At 46.1% G+C, this 12594-nt stretch overlaps 1 long non-coding RNA gene across 1 annotated transcript in view; it reads right to left on the reverse strand.

Annotated features, from left to right (window-relative positions):
* Positions 1–3403: 3403 nt before the first annotated feature.
* Positions 3404–12594, reverse strand: part of LOC141220735 (uncharacterized) — a 33857-nt gene continuing 24666 nt past the window's right edge. The window contains exon 2 of the long non-coding RNA XR_012288912.1: positions 3404–3678. This is a non-coding gene — a long non-coding RNA (uncharacterized lncRNA). The remainder of the gene's footprint in view (positions 3679–12594) is intronic.

Raw genomic sequence — 12594 nt, forward strand, 5'->3', positions numbered from 1 at the left:
AGCACACAGCAAACAGCAGGAGATGCTGACATCATTCTTTAAGTTATAAAACAGTAACGTCTCCAGCAAACATCTCCAGTGGCACAGTTGGTGAAATCTGCAGAACAGAGTTAGAGATTTCCAATTTTCCTAGCTAAAATGACACTTTAGCTAAGCCTTCCAGCCCACTTTTCAGGAAACATGTAAATGAAGCACCACTTTAACTGTCTGTGCTCCAGTCAAGCGAACTCATCTCTTTTGGGACCCATAGCTCTTAAGACCTGGCTGACATTTTTCCATTCCCAGAGACCATTAAGGACTCTAACAAAGTTACTGACCATACGTTTCCTTTCTCAACCCTGGCAATAATATTCTGCTGCCACCAATGGAGTTCTTCTTGGTTGCTCTCCTTTCTTGCTCTCACTGCTGCCTCAGCTGTCTTTGTCACACCCAAGCCGGTAAAGTTCACCTGAACTAGAGGGTGTCCTTAATTCTTTCTTTTTGAACACTCAAAACTCAAATCACTTCCTATTCTTGTAGCTGAACCACAATCCAAATCCTCCTCCTCACTGTGGGCCAGGCCTACAGTTACCCTGTCTTCCCTACCAACAAGAACTGCAGCCACAGAAGGATAACTATTAAATACAATAAAGTACAATACGTGTAAAATATAATTTTTATACATTTAAGCAACGGAAGCCGTCAGAGGAGTGGAAAGCCATCATCACCACCCTCACAGGTGCATATACCCTTAATGGAGTTTTCCCATGAACAAAGTGTATTTTAATTAATAGATATTGGAATAAAAATAAAGTTCACAATCGATTGTGTTAAGAAATGTTCCTATGCCAAGATAATATTATAAATGTGCCCCTGCAATGTATTGTGTAATGGCTGTGTCTGACCGTGCAGGAATATGGTCTGATCATACCACAGCTCCTGAGCAGGGGAGGAAGCAAAAGATTATACAATCATTAGAGCAGGGGATCACAGCTGATTCTTTCTGTGTGGCAAAACATTTCAGGCTTGTTTTTAAGCTATGCTTTACCTTAAAGAAAGAATCAGCTGTGATCCTCTGCTGTCCTGCCTGTATATCCTCTTTTGCATCCTTCCCTGCCCAGGAGCTTTAGAATGATGAGACCAAGTTCCAGCACGGTCAGACACAGCCATTACACATGGGCACATTTACAAGATTATCTCAGCACAGTAACATTTTTTTAACACATCCAATTGTGGAACTTATTATTCAAAGATCTATTGATCAAAATGTTCATAAAATTAACTTTGTTTGTGGGAAAACCCCTTCAAATTGTGATTCAGTTTTCCTAAATGTAGGTTACCAAATGTTTGATATATATCAGTAATGAAATATAAAGCAAAGAATGCTTTTTTGTGTCCTTTCAAAACACAGCATGGCATTTTTTCCTGAAGGCTTCTCCGTAGAAATAAAAGAAAAATATTCAAAATGTCATACATAGAAAAAACACTTCGTTAGGATATCTGCACACTATATTTCCAGTATAGAGAGCGGGTGGCTTCCATTAAAAGAATGAACAGGTTACTTCTTTTAATCACTTCAAGGTTCCCAAACCTAGAAGCAGTTAAAAGTAGTTATACAAGCTGGAACATGTGCACAGCAATGTTGTTTTGACATTGCTGTGAACTATATTCATTTAATGGGGGAACTATTGCGAGACAGTATCCGCATGCCCCAAGTGTTTACTTCAGTGCATTTTTTCAGATGATGAAAAATGAAAAGTTTTTCAAGCAGAAACTGGTTCAGGAAACTGGAATTTTTTAACTAGAAGGATTTTTTATTAAAAAGGGAGGGTGCCGCGACTCCTTTTTATATTAATAATTATTGAGTATATAATCAATTATTTAATACAAAATTAAATGTACTACTTTAATAGTTTTTTTAATTTAGTAATTTTTACTTCAGCTACTTGGGGCTGCCATTTGCATTTGGGGGGATGTAAGTGTCTGACCACGACACTTACACACCTCAAATACGGCAGCCCCTGTTCATAAGAGACTGTGGTTGCAGTACTATTGCATCTCTTGTATTGAGTCTTCCTCTAGCTGTATCCTCTAGCTGTGTCCTGGGTCACAGCTGTGGGAGGAGATTGGCGCCATCTTTGTGTAGCCCACAGTGTATTCTGCGGGCTCCATATTCTCTCTGTCATCACCCACATTGATCTAAGTGCGATGACAGGAGCTGCCGGAGAGAGGAGGTGCAGGGGATCGAAGGTCCAGGGTGAGGCGAATATCGGCGGTGGCGGCGAGAGGACATCACAGCCGGTCATCGTTATTACAGTACAAGCTGCAATCACTGCTCAATGCCGCCGTGTTCAGAGCACAGCAGGGAAATCATTAAGCTGCTGTGCTCTGAACAAACTGAAATAGAAGTGGATGCCACACTGCGTAGGAGCAGAGGGAAGATGAGAAGAGTTTATTGTTTTTTTTCTATGCATTCAATATATGGTGGGGGAATAAGCACCAGAATGCGGCACATATAACAGGATGAATGGGGAACAGATACCAGGATGAGGGAGATACAGTACAGACTAAAAGTTTGGACACACCTTCTCATTTAAATTTTTTTCTGTATTTTCATGACTATGAAAATTGTACATTCACACTGAAGGCATCAAAACTATGAATTAACACATGTGGAATTATATATTTAGCAAAAAAGTGTGAAACAACTGAAAATATGTCTTATATTCTAGGTTCTTCAAAGTAGCCACCGTTTGCTTTGATGACTGCTTTGCACACTCTTGGCATTCTCTTGATGAGCTTCAAGAGGTAGTCACCGAAAATGGTTTTCACTTCACAGGTGTGCCCTGTCAGGTTTAATAAGTGGGATTTCTTGCCTTATAAATGGGATTGGGACCATCAGTTGTGTTGTGCAGAAGTCAGGTGGATACACAGCTGATAGTCCTACTGAATAGACTGTTAGAATTTGTATTATGGCAAGAAAAAAGCAGCTAAGTAAAGAAAAATGAGTGGCCATCATTACTTTAAGAAATGAAGGTCAGTCAGTTCGAAAAATTGGGAAAACTTTGAAAGTGTCCCCAAGTGCAGTTGCAAAAACCATCAAGCGCTACAAAGAAACTCACATGAGGATCGCCCCAGGAAAGGAAGACCAAGAGTCACCTCTGCTTCTGAGGATAAGTTTTTCTGAGTCACCAGCCTCAGAAATCGCAGGTTAACAGCAGCTCAGTTTAGAGACCGGGTTAATGCCACACAGAGTTCTAGCAGCAGACACATCTCTTCAACAACTGTTAATGTGAAGGTTACACCAATTTAAGATACACTAGGTAACTGCTCTCCTCCAAATTAAAGATGTCTGAGTGCATGCAGAGAAGCTAATTAACCAAATCTGCTAATCTGGTTGAAAAACTTCACTCAAAAACCAAACCACGCAAAATGGCATACTTTATTAAGTAGACATGGGGTTAAATAGCATTCTCCTTCTAGGTGGGATTTGTAAAATGTATTACTCTTTTCTGACAACTCGGCACGCTGTAATTTGTCCATCTATGTATCTCTTGATTTGAGTAGTGCCTTAGGAATTCCGACGGAGGGGGTGAGTTCGCCCCTCAGCGCCATCTTTGCCAACTCGACATGAATCTCTCTGTTATCTGCCGTGCACATGCATACGTCATTCCCAGGAAATCGTTTAGTTGTCCGTGTCTACAATTTAGAACAGAAGCTGTTAGTTATATATTCATTAACTATTAAGATAATCCATGTGCATATACACATTTGCATACATACATATACATTGATTATACCATCATTGCTATATTGATTCACACTGATTAGGTAATCTATTAAAAGACACTAATTGATTTTCTATAATATATATTTTACCTTGACATTAAGAGGAGACTTTGTGCAGCAGGCCTTCATGGTAAAATAGCTGCTAGGAAACCACTGCTAAGGACAGGCAACAAGCAGAAGAGACTTGTTTGGGCTAAAGAACACAAGGAATGGACATTAGACCAGTGGAAATCTGTGCTTTGGTCTGAGGAGTCCAAATTGAGATCTTTGGTTCCAACCACCCTGTCTTTGTGCGATGCAGAAAAGGTGAATGGATGGACTCTACATGCCTGGTTCCCACCGTGAAGCATGGAGGAGGAGGTGTGATACTGTGGGGGTGCTTTGCTGGTGACACTGTTGGGGATTTATTCAAAATTGAAGGCATACTGAACCAGCATGGCTACCACAGCATCTTGCAGCAGCATGCTATTCCATCCGGTTTGCGTTTAGTTGGACCATCATTTATTTTTCAACAGGACAATGACCCCAAACACACCAACAGGCTGTGTAAGGGCTATTTGACGAAGAAGGAGAGTGATGGGGTGCTACGCCAGATGACCTGGCCCCCAGTCACCAGACCTGAACCCAATCAAGATGGTTTGGGGTGAGCTGGGCCGCAGAGTGAAGGCAAAAGGGCCAACAAGTGCTAAGCATCTCTGGGAACTCCTTCAAGATTGTTGGAAGACCATTTCCGGTGACTACCTCTTGAAGCTCATCAAGAGAATGCCAAGAGTGTGCAAATCAGTCATCAAAGCAAAAGGTGGCTACTTTGAAGAACCTAGAATATAAGACATATTTTCAGTTGTTTCGCACTTTTTTGTTAAGCATATAATTCCACATGTGTAAATTCATAGTTGTGATGCCTTCAGTGTGAATGTACAATTTTCAGTCATAAAAATACAGAAAAAAATTTAAATGAGTGTGTCCAAACTTTTGGTCTGTACTGTATGTGGACTGTCTTACCCTGTTTCTGCCCCTGAAGACAGACTCACTATGTGAATACAGTCTTGAGGTTTTATATGTAAAAGTAATGTTTGTCAAATGTAAAGCATTATGCGGATGTATAGTATATAAGGTGTTAATGCATAATGTGAATTAGCATAAGGATAAGCTTAGGACAGCATAGGATATGGATATGGAATAAGGATAATAGGTTAGCATGTAGGATAGGAAATGATTAAGGATAGAAACAGCCCAGTGGGTGGGCACTAGTACTGGTAAGAAGGGGGGCGCTTCCTGGTTAGAGGGAGTTCAGTATCAGCCAGTAAAGTGGACAGTGGAGTTCAAGTTCAGGTGGGGTGGGTTGATAGGGGCAGCATGGGCAAACATTCGAGGCAGTGGGAGGCCAAATTGAGTTCCCTGATGGACATTCCAAAGCATCTGGAGCTTACGGCGCTGGCCAGGTTCCATGGAGTAGGCCTGATCTTCTGACATCACGAGGTCGATGGATGTTGAATTACATGGGGAGCAAGTGATCAGTCCCAAGTGCACTGCCAGAGTGGATGATTAGATGGCTGATTGAGTCAGTGGGCTTGGGGCCAGTCCAGAAAGAACAAGTGGCAAGACAGAAAAGGAGTTGTAGTAAGGAGGAAATAAATGCTAATTGTTGTACATTATCCCACTTGTACCCACTGGATGAACTTGAACTGTTTAGTAAAAGTTTGACTGTTACAACGAACTTCATGTCCTATGAACTGTGTGCGGCGGCGGCTCCTGAGGACGGAAGCCAGAAGCAGCGGAGACATAGCCGCCTGCAAATGAGTGTGATGCACCGCACACCCTACAACACAGTAGGACTGGGACACCCTTTGTCTGTAAAGTGTCAGAGCGCAACCAGACAGCAGCTAGGTCGCGACTACAACTCTGCCGCACTTTACACATATACCAGAATGAGGGATACATACCAGGATGTGGGACATATATCAGGATGCACTATATGGGGCACCCCTGGTCAAAATTACTGTTATTGGGATCAGTTAAGCAAGTTGAAGATTAAATGATCTCTAAAAGGGCTAAATTTAAAATATGACACATTTTCTTTGCATTTACATTTTAAAAATTACAAAAAAAAGTTTGGGCACCCTTGGAGATTTGTGGGCTCAGATAACTTTGACCAAGGTTTCAGATCCTAATTAGCCTGTTAGGGCTATGGCTTGTTCACATAGTTAGGAAAGGTCAAGTGCTGCAAATTTCCCAGCATATATATACATATATTATAAGGTGGCTGCCGGACAGGTCATGGACAGGAGGTATGTGTCCCCGAAGTGCCAGGCTTTGGTGATGTAGGAAGCAGACTCCAGCACACATCCTGGTGGCCCAGGAAGATCCCCATAATGCCGATGACTTTGTGGGGTTGGTGGAAAGATACTAGACGGTTGAGAGTTCATTGGGAAAACAAGGAATCGTAGCCTCTCAATACTGGGGTTCCCAAAAGGCTGCTGACACACAAAAGAAGGCAGCTAGAGCCACACCTGGGGGCGTCCTAGAGTTCAGGAGAGGTCTGAGTTGCTGCCCAAGGTCCCACCCCATAATATATAGTGTGTTGGAGATGTCATACCCCTGGCCATATTGCCGTCCGGTGTCCCATAAACTCTGAGCCAATGGACTGCAACATGGGCGTTGCTCCTATTTTGCCTACCCCGCCTGCAGCGCAGTTCCTCAACATGGAATGGGCCCTCAGGCATGCTCAGTGTCAGTAAACGGGCTACAAGTCTCTGGACTATTGGACTCAGGAAGTTTGGTGACGCTGAAAAGGGCCACGCTCCCTCATCAACTGGTTCCTGGGAAGGTGGTGGGTATCCGGTGTGTCCATGGGGACGCTAAGAACTATCCTGTGGCCCAGGTGGATGTAAACACGGACTGTGGCACCACATCTCATTAAGTGGCGGTCATTAAGGACCTATTGCATCCCATAATAATTGGACGTGACTTTGCATTATTCTGGGGAATGTGGGGGACACCTGGTTGTTCGGACGACAGCCAGATCGCCCCAAAGGAAACTTACCCGCAAAACATAGTAGATGAGTTTCCCATGTGTGTGTTTGTGGGCGATGAGGATGAGGCCACATCCCCTGAGGCCAATATCCCTGAGCTGGAGGTGTCCGATGGAAACTTTGGAACTGCCCAACTGAGGGATTTAACTCTGAAATGGGCCTTTGAAAATGTTACTGTGTTAAATGGGGTGCCTCAGGAGCTGGGGGCTGACACTCTGTTCCCTCATTTTGCTGTGAATGGGGATTTGCTGTAAAGAGTAACCAAGCCAAGGGGTGAGGTCAGTGGCGTACCACCAATGGTGGCAGACCACTCGACTGCTATGGGGCCCATGAGCCGGGGGGGCCCAATAGCAGTCCAGGGGCGGACATACCGCCACTGGTGCAGCTGCGCCAGGGGCCCCGCCGGTGCAACTTCTCCCTGCTAGCAGAGGGCAGGGAGCGATCCCTGCAGCTCCGCTGCTGACAGGACAGAATGGCAGCAGAGCTGCAGAAATCTATCCTCTGCTGCCTGCCCACCGCTTCCTCCATCACACAGGCCCGCGCTGCTTGATGACGTCATCATGCAGCATGGGCCTGTGTGAGGGAGGAAGTTACTGACAACAAGGATGCTGCGGCCTACAGGGGAACGGGCACAGAGGTAAGTGTTTTTTTTTTGTTTGTTTTTTTACTGAAACGCTGGGGAGGGGAGGTGGGGGAGCAATGTTGGGGATGGTGGGGCTGGGGAGAGCAATAATTGGGCTGATGGGGCTGGGGAGAGCAATGGTGGGGCTGGGGAGAAGCAATAATGGGGCTGGGGAGAGCAATAATGGGGCTGGAGAGAGCAATAATGGGCTAGGGAGAGCAATGCTGGGGCTGGGGAGAGCAATGCTGGGGCTGGGGAGAGCAATGCTGGGGCTGGGGAGAGCAAAAATGGGAATGGGGAGAGCAATGATGGGGCTGCGGAGAGCAATAATGGGACTGATGGGGCTGGGGAGAGCAATGACGGGGCTGTGGAGAGAAGTGATGGGGCTGGGGAAAGCAATAATGGGACTGATGGGGATGGGGAGAGCAATGGTGGGGCTGGGGAGAGCAATGACGGGGATGGTGAGGATGGGGAGAACAATGATAGGGATGGTGGGGATGGAGAGAGCAATGACGGATTGCTGGGAGAGAGAAATGATGGGGGTGCTGGGAGAGCATTGGCGGGGTTGATGGAAGAGAGCAATGTTTGGGGTGTTCGGAGAGAGCAATGATGGGGGTGTAGGGAGAGATCAATGATGGGGTTGCAGGGAGAGAGCTATGATGGGGATGCTGGGAGAGAGCAATGACGGGGGTGCTGGGACAGAGCAATGATGGGGGTGCTGGGACAGAGCAATGATAGGGGTGCTGGGACAGAGCAATGATAGGGGTGCTTGTATATTTTCCATGTACACATAGCCTTACAGTTAATTGGGGAGAGTCACAGACACTGAATAATTTATATTATTGGCTGGTGGAGATTATAGTTAATGGGGGCACAGTGCTGCTTATCACTTTATATTTTGATTACTAAGTGGCTAATAGTATATTAATGAAGGGGGGGTACATATCTGTATTCAGGGCCGCAGTGTGGGGGAGACATGTATATATACAATATATGTGACCTTGTTATTTTCTAGGCTGGAGGATCATCGTGACAAGACGTGGCTGGGAGATGTCAGCATGAAGGTCCGACCAGATGGAGAAGAAGCAGCAGAAACCGGCTCTGATCGAATGAGACGTTAGCGGTAAGTGCCTGGATGTAAATATTATTCTGTATCTGCACTGTGTGACTTGGATTGATAATGTTGTCTGTAAAATCCCTTAGGCTGCATTCTCACATTTGTGTGAAATGTCCGTGTGCTGCCAGATTTTTTTTATCGGATGGTCCACGGACTTGTAGAGTTTTATAGATCCATTCACACATCCATGAAAATCACGGATCTGAGAATGAGATCTGTAGGCGTCAGAATGTCATTTTCTGATCCGATTTTGAGGATTGGAATAGGACATGCTCAATGAGTCTGGAAAATAGGGCAGTGCACCGACACTGCACACAGATGCAGGAATATAACCATATTATGTATAGCATACTCCCTTAGTATATAGTGTACTCGCTTATTATGTATAATGCCATCCTTAGTTATATAGTTTTATCTTTTATTATGTATAACACCCTCCCTTATTACCTACCATCCTCTCTAGCTCTAGGTCTCACAGTTGGGGGATCATACTGTGTTGGTGTCACAATACTTTGCCTTGGGCGTTGAGGTGGGGTACAGTAGGGTCATTATACTACGCATGTGGAGGAATTCACCATGGGGGTATCATACTGTGTTTGGGGGAAACTTTTGTTGGCATCATACTTTATGGGCAATGAAAGAGGGATCTAGGACGTCTAGGAAAATTACTATGTAAAGGCTGGAAAGTTGTGAGATCTGCTCTTCTGTGACCCTGATAATTATTTACATTTTTTTTGGTGGGGTGGGGGCCCAATTGCAACTTCTGCAATGGGGCGCCATGATTCCTATGTTCGCCCCTGGGTGAGGTAAAAGAACAGTTGCTGGTGCCAGGGCCCTATAGACGCAGGGTGTTAGACATGGCTCGTTATCATGTGTTGGGTGGTCACCTGGGTGCAGACAAGACTCAGGAACGGATCCTCCAGAGATTCTATTGGCCAGGTTGCTATAGAGAAATAAAGAGATATTGTCGTTCCTGCCCCACATGCCAGATAACTCCCACTTCCGCAGTCCCCTAGTGCCCCTAACCGTCATAGAGGTTCAATTGGAACGCATAGCAATGGATCTAGTGGGGCCTCTGGTCAAGTCCGCCCGAGGGCATCAATATATCTTGGTGGTATTAGATTATGCTACACGGTATCCAGAGGCCGTACCACTACGAAACTCCTCCTCCAGGTGTATAGCCCGGGAGTTAGTCCACTTGTTTTCAATAACGGGGTTGCCTAAGGAGATCCTAACAGACCAAGGAACTCCATTTATGTTGAAGGTCATGAGGGAATTGTGCAAGACATTGCAGATTGCACAACTGAGAACCTCCGTGTACCATCCCCAGACGGACGGACTGGTCGAGAGGTTTAACAAAACCTTGAAAGCAATGTTGAGTAAAGACTTGCTACAGCGAAATAAAGACCTGTTTTCAGAGTTGCCAGGACTCACTCAGGTCATAGAGCATGAGGTACTCACAGAGCCTCATGTTCGCGTCAATCTTAAACCATACCGGATCCCAGAAGCCCGCAGAGAGGTGATCTCAAAAGAAGTGAGGCGAATGCTTAACCTGGGAGTCATTGAAGAGTTCAAAAGTGGATGTTCCAGTCCTATAGTCCTAATGCCGAAACCAGATGGGGAATGGCGGTTTTGCAATGATTATAGGAAGCTGAATGAGGTCTCGAAGTTTGACGCCTACCCAGTGCCTAGTGGCCCCAAAATTAAAGTGGAAAAACACACTACAGGCTGATTCAACTTTGATGTAATGTCCTTAAAACAAGTCAAAATGAGGCTCAGTATTGTGTGTGACCTCCACGTGCCTGTATGACCTCCCTACAATGCCTGGGCATGCTCCTGATGAGGTTGTGGATGGTCTCCTGGGGGTCTCCTCCCAGACCTGGACTAAAGCATCCGCCGACTCCTGGACAGTCTGTGGTGCAACGTGACGTTGGTGGATGGAGCGAGACATGATGTCCCAGATGTGCTCAATCGGATTCAGGTCTGGGGAACAGGCGGGCCAGTCAATAGCTTTAATGCCTTAATCTCGCTGCGACTGCTGACACACTCCAGCCACATGAGGTCTGGCATTATCCTGCATTAAGAAGAACCCAGGGCCAACCGCACCAGCATATGGTCTCACAGAGGGTCTGAGGATCTCATCTCGGTACCTAATGGCAGTCAGGCTACCTCTGGTGAGCACATGGAGCGCTGTGCGGCCCTCCAAAGAAATGCCACACCATTACTGACCCACTGCGAAACCGGTCATGCTGAAGGATGTTGCAGGCAGCAGATCGCTCTCCATGGCGTCTCCAGACTCTGTCACAAGTGCTCAGTGTGAACCTGCTTTTATCTGTGAAGAGCACAGGGCGCCAGTGGCGACTTTGCCAATCCTGGTTTTCTGTGGCAAATGCAAAGCGTCCTGCACGGTGTTGGGCTGTCCATGTAGTCGGTTTCTAACCGTTTGTGCAGACACATGCACATTTGTGGCATGCTGGAGGTCATTTTGTAGGGCTCTGGAAGGGCTCCTCCTTTTTCTCCTTGCACATAGGCGGAGGTAGCAGTCCTGCTGCTGGGTTGTTGCCCTCCTACGGTCCCCTCCATGTCTCCTGGTGTACTGGCCTGTCTCCTGATAGCGTCCCCAGCCTCTGGACTCTACGCTGACAGACACAGCTAACCTTCTTGCCACAGCTCGTATTGATGTGCCATCCTGGATGAGCTGCACTACCTGAGCAACGTCGGTGGGTTGTAGAGTCCGTCTAATGCTACCACGAGTGTGAAAGCACAACCAACATTCAAAAGTGACTAAAACATTAGCCAGAAAGCATTGGTACAGAGATGTGGTCTGTGGTGCCTACGTGCAGAACCACTCCTTTATTGAGGGTGTCTTGGTAAGTGCCAATAATTTCCATCTATTGTCTATTCCATTAGCATAACAGCATGTGAAATTGATTGTCAATTAGTGTTGCTTCCTAAGTGGACAGAAGTTTGATTTACTTGGAGTTATATTCTGTTGTTTAAGTGCTGCATATATATATATATATATAGTAACGCAGCACTAGTCATCATGTTGGGGGACACTCTCTTCACCTGATCAATTAAAGCACACCATGCAACACCTTTCCGGTATTTCACGATCCAGCAGTTTATTATTTATCATAGACCGCTCATAACCGAGTCCATCTCAGTGGCTCGCCAACATATTACACATATAATGTCCAAGAGCCTTTCCAGTGACAGACATGTCCACTTGGCTCCAGATACAGCCTTCAGCAAGGTAACGATATAAATGTCCACATCAAGCATTGTTTTACCTTTGCCGGGTTTTAGCTGCTTCAGATTTGTTCAGCCACAGCTGTGGCTTTACGGCTTCCCAGATGGGGGTCTCCAGCCCTCGTACCTTCAAAATATTTTCACACATAACATCCAGCCTCTGCCTTCCAGGACTCTTGCCTTCCAAGCCTCTTGCCCTCCAAGGCTACTAGTATGTTTACACACATAACATCCAGCCTCTGCCTTTCAGGCTTCACCAGGCCTCTCTAGGCCACACTAAGCCTCTCCAGGCTAACGGTGTCCCACACAGGGAACAGGCCTCACGCCTTTCACACCTGTTTCAAAAATACCAGGGTTTATATATCTTCCAATGCACAAAGGACCTGTGCTGATGTCACAATCATGTCACCAGACCTTCTGTGTGCACAGGTCCTGTGCTGATGTCACAGTCGTGTGATTAGTCACCTGAGGGGGAGGTACATGGTCAGCCAAAACACACCCTGGACCATTACAGCAATGCCGCAAGCCGCTGCATTACAATGCATCACCCCCAATCCTGGTATACGTGGAACCCCTCACCCCCAATCCTGGTATGTGTGGCACCCCTCATCCCTATCCTGGTATGTATGGTATCCCTCATCCTGGTATGCATGGCACTCCATCCCTCATCCCCAATCCCCGTATGCATGGTACCCCTCACCCCCAATCCCGGTATGCATGGCACCCCATATCCCCAATCCCTGTTTGCATGGCACCCCTCATCCCCAATCCCAGTATGCGTGGCACCCCTCATCCCCAATCCT

The sequence above is a fragment of the Phyllobates terribilis genome, unplaced genomic scaffold (genome assembly GCF_046119375.1).
Source record: "Phyllobates terribilis strain yellow unplaced genomic scaffold, ASM4611937v1 Scaffold_2__4_contigs__length_985480577, whole genome shotgun sequence".
Lineage (NCBI taxonomy): Eukaryota > Metazoa > Chordata > Amphibia > Anura > Dendrobatidae > Phyllobates > Phyllobates terribilis.